This window comes from Dendrobates tinctorius, unplaced genomic scaffold (assembly GCF_039654945.1).
Source record: "Dendrobates tinctorius isolate UK_male_01 unplaced genomic scaffold, ASM3965494v1 ptg000019l, whole genome shotgun sequence".
Lineage (NCBI taxonomy): Eukaryota > Metazoa > Chordata > Amphibia > Anura > Dendrobatidae > Dendrobates > Dendrobates tinctorius.
In genome coordinates this window covers 64,410,022-64,429,194 of record NW_027361687.1, presented here as the reverse complement: position 1 = coordinate 64,429,194, position 19,173 = coordinate 64,410,022, and the positions used below count along the sequence as shown (strand labels likewise).

The following is a 19,173-nucleotide window of genomic DNA, read 5'->3' as shown; positions in this document are numbered from 1 at the left end:
AATAGCACTTTGAATTGAGAATGGCACTTAGAATTAAAAATTTTAGATAGAATTGTTTGTAACGTTCAAGATGAGTACCTCCTATACTAGGAAGATTAGTATAATAAAAGTTTGTTATGCATTACAAAATTTTTGTATGTTTTTTTGCTATCTACTTTGTTACCTTGCAGCCCACGGACGTGCTGTGTTTAACGGGGGGTATGTGGCGCCTCTGAGGCTCAGTCGCCACAGAGGTACTGCACCTTCTCCTAAGGTGTAGTGCCCCACCAACACTCCAACACCTGCACCCCACACACAGGATAGTTCAGCAGGACCACATTGCGGCTCCATGCTTAGAGGGTAGCAGAGCACCTTTCGTGGGTCCTTGCATCGTAATACGAGATAACATCAGACTCTCACCTACCATCGAAACCTTCAAAAAGAGCCTGAAGACCCACCTCTTCCGACAAGCCTATAACCTGCAGTAACCACCGATCGACCAAACCGCTGCACGACCAGCTCTACCCTCGCCTACTGTATTATCACCCATCCCTTGAAGATTGTGAGCCCTCGCGGGCAGGGTCCTCTCTCCTCCTGTACCAGTTATGACTTGTATTGTTTAAGATTATTGTACTTGTTTTTATGTATACCCCCCTCACATGTAAAGCGCCATGGAATAAATGGCGCTATAACAATAAATAATAATAATAATAATAATAATCTTGCTTGCCAAGCACCACAGGTGGCGTCACGAACTATCACATAAACTATATCACAAACCACCATTGACTTGGGCGCCCAGGGCCATGGACCAGGTCACAGCTGCCGTGACATATCCCACTGACACCGGCCCGGTACCGAGTACCCCATAGCCCTGGGAGGGCCACCCAGTAGCAGTGCTCCGAGCTCCCAACATCATAAAGCCCTGCTACATATAGGTGGTCCACATGAACCAGGACTCCAGAAATAACTCCCAAACCCAACCGGACCAAAACACCAATCACACCAGCCTGACAAAAGCCAGCATTATGAAGATGGCAGACAATGACCAGTAGAGGTATGTCCATGACTGGAGGAATTATATCATCATGTCACAGAAACTGACCATGTACTGGAGTCTACAGAGAGACTGCAGACTGGCTCCATATCTGGAGACTCTCCTGGACCCCAGAGCTTGCAAGATCTTGAGCCAGTATAGACTCAGTGCCCACAATCTGAACATCAAACTCGGCCAGTACAGACAAAGTTGGAAGCACAGGGAAGACAGACTGTGCCCATACAGTGGCCTGGAGGGTGAGATTCACTCCCTGCTACACTGTACCAAATACTCAGCAGTGAGGGACACTCCAGGAGACTCTCCAGTCTCTTCCAGGATTTCAGCCCCATGAAGGAGGAAGAGAAAACATGCAACCTGTTGGGGGAACAAGAAAGTGCGGTGAAGAGAGTAGTGCAGTATGTTAGCGTGGGGGACAGAGCAGCACAGTGTGTTCGCATAATGCCACAGGCTGCGAGAAAGACAACTATGATATGCTATGAACTTCCATAGTCCCCACCCTGTGCCCCATCCATCATTCCTAAAGTCCCTATCCCTATTGTTCACTTTCTTTGGTAAAACCAATACAGTTTCTTTGAATTAGATAGATAATAAATAGATAGATAGATAGATAGATAGATAAGGTACTTTGTGCAGCAAAACATCCTACTGCCACTAGGTGGTGCTCTTATATAGTATCTTTGCTTTTCCTATTTTTTATCTTTCGCATTCTAACTTCATAGGAATTTTTCCGGATCTATTTCGGAATCTTATCACTTCTGTCGTTCCCCATAATAGGTTTCCAACACAAAAAAAATTATTTTACCTTTTGCCTATAGGTGAATGAAGCTACAATATAATGACAGAAACTGCAAAATTCTCATTGATTATCATCAAAATCATGGGCTTATAGAGGAAAATTGAAAATAATCCCATATAGCTCCCTAATTGTTGATTTTTTGTATTTATTTTTTTACTATAGTTAATATTAAAGCTTGTGCCAACGTTCCTAAAAACAGATATGCACATGGTGAAGGAAGCCATTTTTTTAAGTTGCAGTAAACAGATTTTTATGATATTGGACAGAAATCAGGGCTAAGCGATTACTATTTAATAAAAGGAGGACAATGAGGTTCCTACACCCATTTCGAGGGATAGATCAAAACTCGGTGGCGGACAGTTATAAATGAAAAATTCCACACAAAAAAATTAACCCATCCTGACATTAAGCCCTTTATAATTGGCTGAAATAATGTTGCCAAAAATTTGAAATTTTTTATGTAAATGTTGGTCATAAAGAGGGAAAAAATATGAAAATCAGTAGTGGTTTATTAATTTTTGAATTTTTTTTTATTTGCCTTTTTTTAATGGGCTTGAATATAAAATCTGATTACATTTTCACACCTCGGCGGAGAATGTAAGATACCTTCAGCACCATTTTTGGTCGCTTCCTTCTCGGCGTTCGATGTGTTCTAATGTTTATCACGAACAGGGAGAAGAGAGTGCCAAAAACAGCAAACATCATCCCCAAACCTGATCGTTCTGCTCGACCCAGTTCTTCTAAGCCCAGCCAGCTGGCAGGAAGAGATAAGGGCATTAAACTGGTTAGGATATCATTGCCCCCAGGAGCTTGCACTCTATCCAGATAACCAGATAGGGAGTGACAGCTGGGATTAATACGAGCCTATTAAAGGTCTTTGTTTAACACCGATAAGTGTCAACACGGCGTCGAGGTCATGAAAGGGTTATAAAATCGTCATCTACAAATTAAAACCCACCCTTAATGTCGCAGCATTTCGTACCCGCGAAATACTGTGGGAATTAATTCTATATATTTTCCCACATGTCAGCTGGGATTCACAGAGGAGCATCAAATAGGCATTATACCGTGGAAGGGGTGGGGGATGGAGGGTTTAACAATTTAGGAGGGAGACCAAAAATCATCATTTTCTAGAGACAGAGTGACCCAAAGAATTTTTAGATTTTTCCCTTTTATTCAAGTTTCAATTTTTAATAATATTTCATCATTTTGTAAGTTTTTTGTAAACATATTTTGTGGTTTCTGAGGACCATTTTTTTATTAGGAATTTGCAAAAACTAAAAAAAAATTAAGTTTATAAGAAATATATATTTTTTTTAAAAAAAAGGTTTCATTCATGTACATATTCACGCCAACACATTTTATTTCATGTTTTGTGCTTTTTGCCATTTTACAGTTCTGGTTATAATAGGAAAACAGTAAAAAAAAAACAAAAACTTTTTTTACCTCTTTTTTTTTTTGGAGTAGCCATCTATTTATTTTTTGTTACTTTTGATTTTTTTTTATTATAATATAATAGCAACACTGAGGTTTTTTTTTAATACCCACCCCCACAAGAAAGACTTTTCATATTCATTTTTGTTAATGTACTGTAAATCCTCTTTGGCATTCCTATGTTCAATGTTTCCAGGACTCCAAGTTTTTATATAACGGCTGGTGGAAAAGAAAGAGTCTTTTGATGGAATCTGCTCTAAACTAGTCATTTTTCAATGAAAAGGCAGAAAAAAAAACATTATAATAAAAACTATACAAAAATGTTTCAAACCACTTGAGAAAATTTTGAGGAGTCAAAAAACCATGAGTTTTTCAAGCAGAAACTGCTTCAGGAAACTATCCTGCCTTGGGGGAGTTTTTCTTTTCCTGGAGGGTGATGTGCACATGGAGTCTTTTTGGAGTGGAAACAGTAGAAACTGAGAGGAACCTCTCCAATCCCCTTAAAAAAAACTCAAAACTCCTCAAAAAATTTTTATTTCCTTAAGAAGATTTGAAAAGTTTTTGAAGCATTTTGGGAGAGTTTTTTTCTGCATCACTTTTGAGGCCTAATGAGTAGATAGTGTCTACTTTGGAGCGTTTTTCATCAGGAGATGCTTCAAAAAAAGTGACACACACTTTCCCCTTCCCCATCAGGTGTTTTTAAAAGTCAGAAGAGGAAAAAAAAAACTCTGAAAAGACCAAGTCTATGAGCAAGAGGTTTTACAATAGAGGTTGTTAGGTGTGTGCACGCTGAAGTGAAGACCTGATTTGTCAAGACCGGCATTTTTCATACTAGTCTTGATTTGGGGATGGGTTTGAGATGTACGGTATGCACCTCTATTCACGTCTCGCTGCATACCTAACTCCAGTCAGGTATTAAGGAACGCTACCACTTGTCATAAATTTGCCAAGTAGGGGTTGCCACATTCCATCACACTTCCATCACGTACTATACCAGAGAAAAGCGACAAGGGCATAAAAATGCCAAAAGTTGCAAAAATGTAGCTTTTTTAAGGCTATGTGCCCACGTAGCGTTTTTCAAGCGTTTTTTTCCTGAGCAGAAACGCATGCCCTTGCCAGGGAAAACGCATGCGCTTTTTGACACACGTTTTTGACGCGATTTTCAAGCGTTTTGACATGCGTTTTCCTATGCGTTTTTGCAATTACAGTGTATGTATGTGGAATCGCATGCGATTCCGCAGAATTAATGAACATGCTGTGTTTTTTTCCGCTAAGCGTTTCTGCAGCTGAAAAAAACGCACCATTAGCACAACATGTGCGTTTTCCATTCTATTACATTAGATGCTTTTCTTAAGCGTTTCCAAAGCAGAAATGTTTGTCTAAAAGCGCTGCGGAAACGCTTAAAAAACGCAACGTGGGCACACAGCCTAAGGCTTGTTTTCTCGTGTAATAGCTTTAAGAAATTTGAGCCTGTGTCTTTTTGCTGAGTTTTTGGAGCAGAAACTCCAGGTTTTTGAGGTATTTTGAATTTTTGAGAGGGATTTTTAGTGTTTCCGCTAAAAAAATCTCAAAAAAATTTGTGCACATAACTTTGGTGCATATGCACACATTATTGTATTCAGGCAGATTCCTTATGCAACCCACCTGAAAATGTGCTGCGAAACCTCAACTGAAAGTGAACATAGTGCACAGCAATGTAAAATCAACATTGCTGTGCATATGTTCTGTCTTTTGTTACTTTTTTTACCACTTGAGGGTTATGAAACCGTAAAACATTTTAAGAAGAAATATGTTGCCCGTGCTTTATAGATGAAATCTTAGGAAAAAGACACTGGCAGCAGAGCTGCAGCAAAAAACATGGCAAACTGCCAGCAAAACTGCTACGTGAAAAAGAGAACTGACTTTTTCCAGAATCAGCTTCACCTATGTAAACCATGTCCGCCAATGTCTTAAAGATGTTGTGTGCACATACAGCGCTTTTTTAGATGGGTTTTTTTAGGCGCAGACCAGTTACAAATGCTACACAAAAATCTCTTAGGGCATGCTTACACTGCATCCTTTTTCCAACTTTTTACACTCAGAGATTGTTCCCAAAAAATCCTAAAAAAAATATTTAAAATAACACGTCCAACCTTCAGGCATTTTACATTAGGAAGAAGCTCAATATTTTAACATACAATATCAAAAAAATACAGAAAATGCCAGGAAAAAAAATGTAAAAATGAGAAAAGTAGAGTTTCCTTCTGAAAAAAACTGATGTTTTTGACAGCCGGAAAAAGACATAGTGTGAACATGCTCTTTTTGATACCTGGTGGTAAATGTAATTTATTGTCCTCCTCCCAAAAAAATCTATTCCATTTTAAGCAAGGAATTTATTTAGTCAGGGAGATAATTGTTGGTACACTTACATTGTCTTTTTTGACAATATGCCATTGCATCTCCGTACTGCCTGTTTATAAGAAGTTTTCGACAGAAGGGACATTCTCTTGTGCTCCTAGCACCTTGGACTAGGTGTGACCACAAGATTCAAGATTTTTATACACTAATGCTACCACGCTAATTGCGGTTTTAATTAGGACCTTTCCCACAATGTGTCCTTAGGACCGCCAAACATGTGATACCATTTTGAAAGTACTCCACTATGTGAACAGGACTGAAAATTGTTAAATAGGACCTCACCTCCTTACTGACTAAAATACCACAATGTCTGTCCACTATTTCATCTTTCTTTTCCGCTTGCTTATTAAAACTGAACATGGACAAAACAGAATTCATCATATTTCCCCCATCTCACTCTACCCCTCCACCAGACCAATCCATCAACGTCAATGGCTGCTCATTTTCCTCAGGCCCGCATGCTCAGTGCCTCGGGGGTGATCCTCGACTCTGCCCTCTCTTTCGAGCCAAATATCCAAGCCCTAGTCTCCTCCTGCTGACTCATACTCGAAAATATTTCCAGAATCCGTGCATTCCTTGACCATGAAACCACAAAAACACTAGTGCACGCTCTTATCTTCCGCCTCGACTACTGCAACCTCCTACTCTCTGGCCTCCCCTCTAGCACTCTGGCACCACTCTAATCCATCCTAGACTCTGCTGCCCGACTAATCCACCTGTCTCCCTGTTATTCCCCAGTCTGTCCTCTCTGCCTTGCCCTTCACTGGCTTCCTATAGTCCAGAGTCTCCAGTTCAAAACCCTATCTATGACATACAAAGCCATCCACAACCTGTTTCTTCCATACATCTGCGACATGATCTCTTGGTACTTACCTACATGCAACTTTCTATCCTTTCAAGATCTCCTTCTCTACTCTCCTCTTATCTCTTCTTCCCACAACCGCATATAAGACTTCTCCCGTGCTTCCCCCATACTCTGGAACTCTCTACCCCAACACATCAGCCTCTCGCCTACCACGGAAACCTTCAAAAAGAACCTGAAGACCCACCTCTTCCATCAAGCCTACTTCCTGCAGTGATCCTCAGTCTACTGAACTGCCGCACGACCAGCTCTACCCTCTACTAGTGTATCTTCACCCATCCCCTGTTGACTGTGAGTCCTTGTGGACAGGGTCCTCTCTCCTTCCTTACATGTGTGTGCCTAGATTTGCTCATGTTTATTGTACTTGTCTATATTTGCCCCTTCCACATGTAAAGCGCCATGGAATAAATGGCGCTATAAAAATGTATAATAATAATAAATAGGCCTGTGGATGGGTAGATTTATGACTAGGATATATTTGAAAAACCTTCTTCATGAAAGAAGACCCCGGCCTCAAATCAGACAGATCAGTTGAATAGTTTGCTCAAATTTTGTCAGAAAATTAAATTTGTTTTTAAATTATTTGAATTTGTTCCTTAATCTGGGGACTCTCCATATCCCAGAGCATGACAAACATAGGGTGAAAAAAATACATTGCCTCTCGCTTGTCTCACCACCGCAGCCTCATGTCTGGTCCTCCACATGTCCTCTTCGACTCAAAAGGCTTGAGGTTTAAGGCACCAAGAAGGCCTTAGACATTACAACATCATGACATCACGGCACATGCAACTCATGGAGGCCTACTCAGTAAAGATGATGGAACAACCTAGGATAAAGCGTGGAGCACTACATGACGAGCTGAGATGAGGGACAGGTGAGCGGCCAAGATGATTTTTTTTTAATCCCACTTTCTATTATTCAGCAAAATGCCTGCCGGACACCATTTTGCTGAATCCACAAAAGAATTTGGACTGCGGAAAATCAGATCACAGGAGGGAGGACAAATCCAAACAACAACCAGTGGTCATAATAAAATTGCTTTATTTAAATAGTAGGGCAAGGAACATATACAACATGCTTCATAGCTGAATAATCATTGCCAGCGGATAGGGACACAGTAAACCATGTTGCCAATAGTGCTAAAAAATATTGTCATATATAGAATTGCCTTCTAAATATGACAATATTTTTTAGCACTATTGGCAACATGAAACATATATAGCAAAGGCCTAATCAGCAAATGTATCATAATAGAGTACCTATAGAACAACTGCTAGCAAAAAAGCTGATAGGCAGCGAATCCAGTGAAGATCAGAATATACTTGCATATATCTGCATACATACTTGCATACATACTTGCATATTACCTGGAAGACGCCGTTATGGGCAAACAGAGGGTCCCTGTGTCCGCCCCAACACGTGTTTCGGAACACCTTCGTCAGGATTCGTCCTCCTTCCTGTTCTATATGAATTTTGAAACCGGTCAATTATAGTCCTCGGTAGCTGATTATAGTGGTACGTTGACTACAATTGGGTTTGATATGTCTGCAAGATTTTCCCACATGATATCTATACCGGTTTTCACTACGCTTTCTGCTTATTGGAAAATCAGATCAGCTCATCTCTAGCATTCATTGATTTGTTTGGATGCGAGTAGTCCTCCAGAACTGTGCTCTCTTGTTCCTCAACATACCCACTAGTACTTTCCCCCAGGCTTGACAATAATTTGAGCGCAGTGACAAACTTAGTATTGTAGAGTAAAGATATAAATACGTCCAACACATTGTTCTGAGAAAATTAAGCAGAAAATTTAGAAAGAAACAAATTTTGTTCTCAATGAATAAAGTTGCGAAAATTTGTAAATACTGTATATGGTGACGAAAGCCAATATTATTCTTCAACAAAATTAGAAATTTACTTTTCTTGAAAAGGACAATGTAGTTTTGAAGAAATTAGCAGAATTTCAAACTTTTGGTCAAAATTTGAAATTTGAACCAATGATGCACAACACTGATCAATTTCAAAATTAAAATTTTCCAACTTTTTCACAGGCTGATTTATTCCACAAGGGAAAAGAACCACACAAAAACACACCAGTAAATTAACTTTTTTTCAACCTTTTATGCAAATAATAGATCATTTTCTCTGCACCACGACTTGGGGATTAATAAGGTAATCCTATCAAAGTCCATCTGCTGGTATTGTTGGTATAAAGCAAAAATAAACACCACCTTTCCTGGTGCTGTATCCACTCCTGGACATCATTGTACGAGGTAGGAGGAACAGACGAGAAGAATGACTGGTAGCAGATTTCCTGCTGGGGCCGACAAGAAAGACATAAAAAGAATTTAAACAAACTTTTCCCAGTCAGTGGATAGAAAGGCCATTCATGTTGCCTTGTGTAAGTCCTCTGTCCCCTGCTCTCTTTATTAAGTCCATTTTTTTTTAATTCCAGTGTGTGAAGGTTTCTAAAAAGGTGCTATTTCGTGGGTACAATCACAAAGGTCACCGGCCTGAGAAGAAGGTCATTCGGGCTGAATAGTCATACGGGCATTGTCCTGTGGCCTCAGAAGATGTCTTCCTTAACTAACGTGATAAAATAATATAGAACCGCCTCTCCTATAGTCCCTGAGAGACTATACTCAGGGACTTAAAGACAGAGATTAACAAGCCATTAAAACCTACATACATGGCCCTGAACAATGGAAGGTAGTAAGTAATTGCAGTTTATTAGGAAAACTCAAGCGGTTGTCATGATTGCTTTGCAGGCAATAAACTGGTGTATTTCTGTTTTCTTTCTCTTTAGCAATTTTTGGGGAACAAATAACACTAAGACAAAATTGGGTCTTTAATGATTACGATGCATTATTTTACCATTTTTGGTAATTTAATTGCTTACCTATAACTGTCAATTACTATAATATAAAGATCAATATAAAATCATAAAAAGTGACATAAAATAAAAAGGTTTCTATGTTTTATCAAAGTCATTGCTTTCAAGTGTTCTTCTGTGCGGGTGTATAAGTACCGGTCCTGTCTACAGTAAAATTAGAGGGCATTTATTCTTTAAAAATAAAAATGGGTTTGATTTTGTCGGGAATTAAAAAAAACAATATCTATGTTTTATCAAAGTCATTGCTTTCAAGTGTTCTTCGATATACAAGTCCTGGTTTTGGCTACACCAAAATTAGAGGGTATTTATTAAAAAAAAAAAACAACTGAGATCGATCCTGTTGTTAATCAGAATATTTAGAGGACTAGTTCTAGGTCAACCATGGCAGTCAGCATTGGTGCAGGTCTTCTTGCACAAAATACCCGTCCCAAGACAACTATCTACATCACCTTTGGTTGCTTAGTTTTTTAATACTTTTTAGTCTTTTTTTCATCTTCTGACAATTATAATTTTTGGTCCATTTTACGACGGAAACCACTTAGGAACAAAGAAAAAAAAACTTTCCTAAAAAAACCTTTCCAACTATAGATTAAAAAAAACAACAGTTTCCAAAAATGTATCGTTGGGGCCATTTTGGTCATTTTATTGACTCCTATGAAAAGGTGTAACAGGTAAAATACAGAGGGATCTAAATTCTACTGTAGTGTTTTGTAGTGGAAGGTGAATGTGGCCCAAAGGACATATATACGACTTTTGTGAGTCAAAATTATAAAAAAAAAAAAAAAACTAAGCCTAAAATCTTTTTTTTTCTGGATCCATAGTGGTCATTATTGCAGACATCAAACCTCATACTCTCACACCGACCCTGGAGATATCAGATCCATCCTCTTCCCCCCTCCACCTACTTTCCCTTTCTAAATTTCAGTCACACAGTAATGGTGCAGCTATTAACCCTCACCAAAAAAAATGTCCCCTTTCAATAAGGTTCCATTCCCTCTGGACCTAAACATTACTCACTGAAATCCACCAGATATCTAATTAATATCTGTACAACTTTTACTCGAGAACCCGACATTATGATTTTTTATGTTTTTATTGGATTTGACTAGTGTTATATGAATCAAGATTATTAAAGACAAAACAGTAAGAACTAATTTTATACAGTTTATACTTTATACATTTCATTAATCAATTAGTCAGTGTTTTTTTTTCCTTAAATGTGACGATTAAATCTTGTTAACACTGTCACCATTTATCCATTTTTTTATGTGTGTGTTTTTTACATTTTGAACTACCTCAAAAAATAAAACAAAGTCTAAGTTCAAAATTAAATTTTATTTCACTTTTATACAGTTTCATAAAATTACAGGAAATATTTGACATAAATGTCATACAGCGCTTATAAATTGTGTTACATAATAATCTCCATGTTTCCACTGGGAAAACTTTGTTTTCAACAACAAACATCAAAATCCTAAAAATTCAATATAAATAACTAGAATACTGTAAAAATGCTTTTTAGGACCCAAAAATTGCCTGAAATAACAGACATAACTCATTAGTTTGTATGTTTATGCCTACATAATGACATCATATAATGATTATAATGATTCATGATCATTTTCTAACAAATTTTCCCACCTTCTATTCCGAAATGTAGATTATTTGTATTTTACAACATTTTGTAATTTTGTATTCACGCGACAGTGTAATAATACGGTAATTTTTCATTACAGCCCCTAATATAACCCCTAATTTTTACCTATAAGAACATCCTATCATTTTATTCAGGTCTTCTAAAAGAATAATGGAAAACACTTTGTATTCAGTCAAGTTATTCACTAAATGTTCCACAAATTTACCTAAACTTTCTGTTAAAAAAAATATAATTTAAAGATTCAGTTTTGTTAACACTGAGACCACTTAAAATTGTTGACCTGGTCTTAAAATTAACAGTTAATAACAATAATAATAATAATAATCATCATCATTGTGTATTGCAATTCATAATAAATTATTTTACTACATAAAATGACTTCTTCCGATTAGCCCTAAAAACTGAAAAACACCAATTTTATCCTATATACAATTAGCCATAAAGCAAAACCATAAATAGAACTCCAAAAAGAAAATTCTTTAATTACGGCCAGGGTAACAATTTAAAGATATGTAAGTTTATTGCAGATTTCATAAAAGACATGGATAATAAAAATCAGACAACAACAACCCACAGATACAGAAAAAAAGAAAGATGGATACACTCGAGAGTAATAGAAAAATCCTGATAGATCATGCAAAAAGCAATATATATACTGTATATATAGCTGGTGTCTATAAATACAGACACCGATGATACTCAATTGTCGCCTTTGTGTATATATATATATATATATATATATATATATATATATATAAATAAATAATTTCAATGTGACTACGATATTAGTCCCATATGCACATTATCATACCACTCATAGTTAAATTAGAGAAATAGCCTCCAAATATGGACAATCATAGAAAGTAACATAATCCACACTGCACAGTGCCCTATAATGTAAAAACACAATAGCAGATATGCACATCCTGTGCCAAGGGTATAAAGCCATGCAGCACAATCAGCAAGGCCTGTAATGTAGCATAAGAACAAGTGGAGGTATAATTACCTATGACTGGTAAATGGGGACCCACCGCACCTGACGTGCGTTTCGCTTGAAATGCTTCGTCCAAGGATCTCCCAATAAGCCATAAAACAAAAATATCTATAAAAGGGTTTTTGAGAACAAAAATAACATTTTTTTTTTGTTTTCCATTAAATGATATAATGCACAGCTTAAACCTGATCACTCTGGATTACTTTATCACATGTTAAATTAGGGAAACTATTATATAAAAAAGATAGACAGACAGACAGACAGACAGATAGATAGATAGATAATAGATCAATTTCTAATAGGTAGAGAGATAATAGATGATAGATAGAAGATAGATAGATAGATAGATTTTCAAGAGGTAGAGAGAGAATAGACAGATGAAAGATAGATGATAGACAGATAAAAGATAGATGATAGATAATAGACAGATAGATAGATAAATAGATAGATGGACAATAGATATAGAATAGATAGATATTTTTTAATAGGTAGAGAGATAGTAAATAGATAAAGAGAGAGATAGATAGATAATAGATAGATAGATAGATAGATAGATAGATAGATAGATGAACAGCACCAACGCCTCCCAGACAACTATTCCGCTGTCATATAAATATGTTATAAGAAAAGCAGGCAGCATTCCAAAAATACTCAACAAAGGCGACTTTATTAGTCCATCTCCAGTGTGACAACGTGAACATCCTTTCTAAAGTTGATGGCTAGATAGATAGATAGATAGATGATAGATAGATAGATAGATAGATAATAGATAGATGATAGATAGATAATAGATAGATACATAGATAGCTAATAGACAGATAGATAGATATATAGATAGATAATAGATAGATGATAGATAGATATATAATAGATAGATAGATTTATAGATGATAGATAGATGATAGTTAGATAATAGATAGATAGGTAGATAGAAAGATAGATAGATAGATAGATAGATAGATAGATAGATGATAGATAATAGATAGATAGATAGAGGAATAGAAAGATGTGTAATAGATAATAGATAGATAAATAATAGATGATAGATCTATGGATAGATATATGTATAGGTAATTAATTGAAAAAATAAATATATATGATACATTGGATTGAACAATAGGTGCAGCTCTAGCAACAACAAATAAAAGATAAAGGGTCCAAAGCCCCCAGGCAGAACCAAACCTTGATAATATCCAGAAGAATGGATTCAGCACTCCAAGGTCAAAAAATGTGAGTGGTTTATTGACCCATTATGATGGCGACATTTCATTCCAAGTGCCTGAGAAAGTTCCACACTTGGAACAAAGCATCACCATCATAATGGGTCAATAAACCACTCACATTTTTTGACCTTGGAGTGCTGAATCCATTCTTCTGGAAATATAGGAGAGATAGAGAAATTGATAGATAGACAGGCAGACAGATAGATAGACAGATAGATAGATAGATAGACGGGCAGACAGATAGATAGATAGATAGATAGATAGACGGGCAGACAGATAGATAGAAGGATAGATAGATAATAGATAAATAGACAAATATGAGATACAGAGATAGAATATTTTTTCCTTTTTGTGAAAAAAGTTGCCAATATACGGTAAGTAATATATATGATGAGCCAAATTTACACAATATCAGCTCTAATATTTTTTCCTCTTTTAAACATTTAGAAAAAGTTTGATGCCACCTCGCTCAAAATTGTGCATAATCCATAAATCCACTGTTTATCGAGAAGCAAACATAATTAATGTTATAGAATAAAAATCAGTGTGAAAAAAAAGAATTCATTTTACTTATTAGAAAACGTCATTCTTACACACTGATGGATAATAATTCCTAATTACTAGTGACATAATAGAAACTGACCCACGGAATAAATGTGGAAAGGCGCAATGTACAATATATTTCTCAAAATTAAAGAAAAAAAAAAAAAAGAAAAGCAAAATCATTTTTGCTTTACGTCTAAGCCTAAATTCTAAAAAGCTAAATTCCAAATTCTTAGACTGAAAACAGTGATGGAAAAATTTCTAAAGGTCCAAATGGAATTAGTACAAAAAATACATATGTAGGTATAAATAGGCATTTTTCTTTTATATTTAGGAGTTTAAAAAAAATTTGATTTAAATTTGTGGCAAACCCTTTTAACAATGTGAAAAAAAATCAGTTCAAAAAAGTTGAAAATATCAAACGTATCTAGACAAAGAATTACAGATTTTTCTTGAAAATTACTTTAAAGGACCAAAGGTCAAAGAAAAAAGTGAGGAGTAATTGAAGATGTGGTTCTCCCTTTGGGTTAATTTCAATATACCTGATTGGAAAAAAAAAAAGCTCCACTACTCATGAAAAAAAAACCTCCAAATGCCACATACGACATACGGATAATGAATCTGTTACTAAAGACTGCGAACAATGGTGAAATGCGCTTTGTGCTGATCACCTTTTGGCTTTGTGATCAGCGCTGGTTTACCATTCCGCTTAGATGTTGTCGACAATAAAATGGTTGGTGCGTTGTGCGAGGAATTCACACTGCAAACCCATCATTTCTGCCATGTGAGCCTGTTATTACCGTCACTTGTTATTGTTAACCGCAACTGTTGTGTTATTATGGCGCACAAGCTTTTCACATCACTTTAGTTGTTTATTTTACCTACAAAAGCTAAAAGTCAAAAATGTTATTTCTATTTAAAAAAAAAAGTAATAAAATTAATAAATAAAAAAAAAAAAGGTCACTGATGTCCAGAGGATGAACTGTTTTTCTTTCTGTTGGAAAATTTAGAATACCAGTTAGATGCAACTGATATTTGCAGTACGCTACTACGGCCATTAACCAAAGCATTTACGTTTAGGAAGGTTAAGTTAGAGTGTAACATTTATTTTTTAACACATTTATTTTTTACACAAACATACATGTTTAACCATATAAATATATATATATACACACGTTTAACTATATATATACAGTATATGTATACATTTATATTTATATGCAAACATATAAATGTACACATATATATGCATATATACAAGTTTTATTGAATCTACATATACACACAAATATATGCATACATATGAATATACAAAAAGATATGCATATATATATTCACATTTGACTATCAATACAGTATATGTATGCATTCATATACATATTCATCTATAAATACACACGCAAACGCGTCTGAATATATATATTTGTATACACATACACATTTACATACATAAAAATGCAAATGAAGATATGCATAGATACACATAAATGTTTGACTATATATGTATATATATATAAAATACACACATGCATATATATATATATATACTGTGTCTTTCTAGATTTTTCTTCGAAGAATATCCATCAATTTTGATGTTCCTTGAAGAAAAAAGAAAATATCATCCAGGATTCTGATTAAAGATGCAGATGTGTCCTGAAAAATAATGCTGCTGTAACCTACACTCCCATACAGCGCACAGTATTTCAAATTTGCATATATGCTAATGAGGCTATAATGATCAGTCAGATATGCATGACTGTAAGGACTTGACTAAAATAAATACATAAAAAAGGTGAAAAAAATGGATTCCCACCCTTTGAAATAAAATCCCTTCTGTTGGTTAGTCCACCCTTTACCACATCTGCATATCTTTTTTTTTAAATATAATACGTATACTTTACGTATAAGCTACGTGGAGCGTTCCTTTGTAGTTCATGTATCCTTACACCATGTCAGTTCCCCCTTTTTCCTCTCAAGGAGCTTCCTTCCACTCTCCAAAACGATCCCATTTTCTTCAAGAGCTTTCCCCTCAAAGACCAGAGAAAGAAAACAAGAGGGGGAAATATATTTTGAAATTGGGTGAAAAGACTTTCAAAGACGTATTCTACTTGGAATGAATTTTTCACATCTGCCATTCATAGGTAAGCTTCTAAAATTCTCTATTCCTGGCATACAATAGGATAACGACGTAGCTATGGGAGAAAATAAGATAGAAATAGTACTGAGTGCCGTTGTGAAAGCACAGTAGCTATTAAGTTCTTTTCTAAAAAATAAAATTAAAAATATTTAAAAAATTATGTATACTTTTTCAAATTAAAAAATTAAGAAAAAAAATAGTGCAATTTTGAAAACATTGTAAATTCCGTAAACAGTACAGTAAAGAGATTTTTTTAGGTAAAAAAGGGAAAGCAATCAAGAGGTGTCTGTAGTTAATTATAATTATATGCCTCTTAGCTTCCTTTCGGCTAATGAGCATTTTTTTTTAACAAGGTGGTGTAAGGGGGGTGGGGGAAGGTCACGTGGGTTTATCGAAGGCGTGCTGAAATCAGCTCCCAGGGAGTGCTAACAATATGAAAAGATTTGTCTGAACAAAAGACAGAGACACAAGAGGCTCAAATTATCCAACTTGGTGAGAAAATAATATTAATATATCCACAGACGCAAAAGAGAATGAGAAGAAATTAAATTTTTTAGCAAATTTCAATAATTTACATTTGACAATTTATAATTTGCAGGCTTTAGATTTAAAGTCGATAATAGGAATGTAGAAAAGAAAAACTATAAATATTTTGATTTACTTCATTTGCCGACGATATGACAAAAACACCAAGCTAAGGTTTTGTTTTTTTAAGTTATAAAATCAAAATGTTTTCAATATCATAAACAAAACACCAGACTCACCTATATTTGAATCAGTGCTGAAAATCCCCCTTAAAAGGAATCATGCAGTCATGGGGTGACAATTTTGTAGAGGTGGATGATATAAACAGAATATCCTAAGGTTTCAAAAATAAAAAATGAAAAATTTTGGAAAGTCGATAAACAGCAGTTGATAATAATCCATATCTTTCTGATTTTGTTTTCTTTTTTTTTTGTTTTAATCTGTCCACAATCAGAGCAGAGGAGATATGGTGGACCCATTTGGCAGAAGCTGTTATTTTGAAGCCGTAAGTATGGGAATTGTTTATTTAGCTGAAAGGACCGGACATGCAAATTTTCTTGGCTAATTATGCTGGTATGGAAGTCTGGGTACTTCAAATGCATTAAAAAAAGCACACACAAGGGTTTAGTCAGTGGAACAAAACAAGCGTTGGAATTGAAGGCTGGTCTATGGGAGAGAACAGGGTGTCTGCGAGGGCCTTTTGACAATGAACTTGAGACATCTCATTAACATTCAGTAGACTGCCTGTCAAGTTCAGGACGTACTGAGTTCCCAGGCAAGAAGACAGAAAAGTGAATTCATTGTGCATTTTCTACGGACCATTAGTCCAACTTCCAAAGACGGTCTCAAAATGAGCCCTGGAAACCAGACGTAAAAGAAAAAAAAAATGTAGATACAGAACCTATGAAGAAGGCAATTTAAACACCTCTGGAAGATCAAGGAGGACAATATTTGTCCAGCAATGGTCAAGTTTGGATAATTTGTAGAGAACGTATTGACCAAACTGTAAAGTTAAAAAAATAGTGTATAATGGTCATTTAAAGTGACTTCGATTGGAATTTTTTATTTCGTAAAGGGAAATATTCCCCAAATTGAAAATTAGAGTCTAAGAATTTGATCTTTTTTTGTCTAAAAATTCATTTTTTTTCTTCCTAGGAAGATTGAGTAGAATTTCTAAATTTGTGAAATAAAGTATAAGAGGAGGGGACCGCAGTTTATTAGGTGTCCATAAGCCATCCCACGCCCCTTCTTCTCCTTTCTTACCACTCCCCCTTGTTCAGTCATACCCCAATCAACATTTTCTTTGGTCAAAACTGAAAAGAATGCAAGGAGGAGCCAGAGGAGAAAGAAGTATTTATGTGAAAAGAGCCACGCTATGATTGTCTTTCACTCATTTTTTTTCTTGCCCGGGAGCTTCGGGTGGTGGAGAGGCTCTTGAAGTCGATAATTGTGGGGTATTTGTGTCTACTATGGAGCTGCATAATCATTCGGCATGAAGACCTGACTTGTGGTGCAAAAAAAAAAAAGGCTGTGGAGGCAGAGCAAAGCGCATAGGCATAAAGAAAAGGACGGATTCTGAGACCCCTCAAAAGCCATGGAGAAAAATCCTGAATGGATAGCACCTTTTTTACGTCACTCGGAGATGCAACCAACTGCCACAAGAGGGTAGGATGTCAGAAAAGACACTCATTTTGCTAGCATCTCCAAGAATCCTGCATCCACAGGGGCAATGCTGAGATTACACGGTGAGTAATATATTTTTTTATTAGAATTTCTTTTTTTTATTGAGCCGTAATTTTCAATTATATTTAATTCTTTAAGAAATCAAATTCATGATTTCCAAAATTGATTTTTTGTATGGCAATTTCTAAATATGCCATTCAACTGATCTGTAGAATATTTATGATGTTATGATTAAGCGGCACAATTTAAGGAAAAAGAACTCTCATAGACATGTCTTAGCTGTAGGCCAAATATTATAAAACATTCACCATGACCGGAGATTTAACCCTTCAGCCAGAGCTCCGTATGGCATTACGAGCAGACACGGCATCTCTCTTCTCATTATAATATTCCGTGCCAGCACATAGCATCTTAATTTAACAGGATTGGGGGAGGCAAAGTGGAATTGTGCCGGAACGATGGGCCCCCTATTATGTGTATGAAAAGGCCTAGACGAGCAGTGACTTCTTGTATACCTATTCTGCATTTCCACTTACCAGGTTGTGTACGACTGAAGTGACCGAAATGGAAAAAATTTCCATTTACAAGAGAGAATTAATTGACATAAGAAAGAACAGTCAAAAAAACAAACAATGAATTTAATGTAAACTCCCAACTGTAAATGTTTCCATTTTTAATTATTTATAGATTTAAAAAAACATAATTCTTATTATTATTATGATTCATAGTATTTTTTAAAAAAAAGAAAAATAATAATTTTTTCAGAATTGGTTTGCAATAGTGTAGGGCCTAAGATGAAATAACTGCTTGCTCTTAATTTTATACATGAGGCTTATATCAATGCGTTTAGCTGTGGATTATTGTAGTTTGTGACAATTATAGTATTCCATAGGTCAGAGTGATAGATAGATAGATAGATAGATAGATAGATAGATAGATAGATAGATAGATAGATAGTGGATTATATAAATAGATAGATAATATAAAGATAAT

The 19,173-nt window shown here is 35.7% G+C and overlaps 1 long non-coding RNA gene across 1 annotated transcript in view; it reads left to right on the top strand.

Moving 5' to 3' along the window:
• The first annotated feature begins 15,856 nt into the window (after nt 1-15,856).
• The window catches only part of LOC141083011 (uncharacterized), a 46,804-nt gene continuing 43,487 nt past the window's right edge, over nt 15,857-19,173 (top strand). Inside the window, exons 1-2 of the long non-coding RNA XR_012230623.1 lie at nt 15,857-15,976; nt 16,952-18,242. This is a non-coding gene — a long non-coding RNA (uncharacterized lncRNA). The remainder of the gene's footprint in view (nt 15,977-16,951; nt 18,243-19,173) is intronic.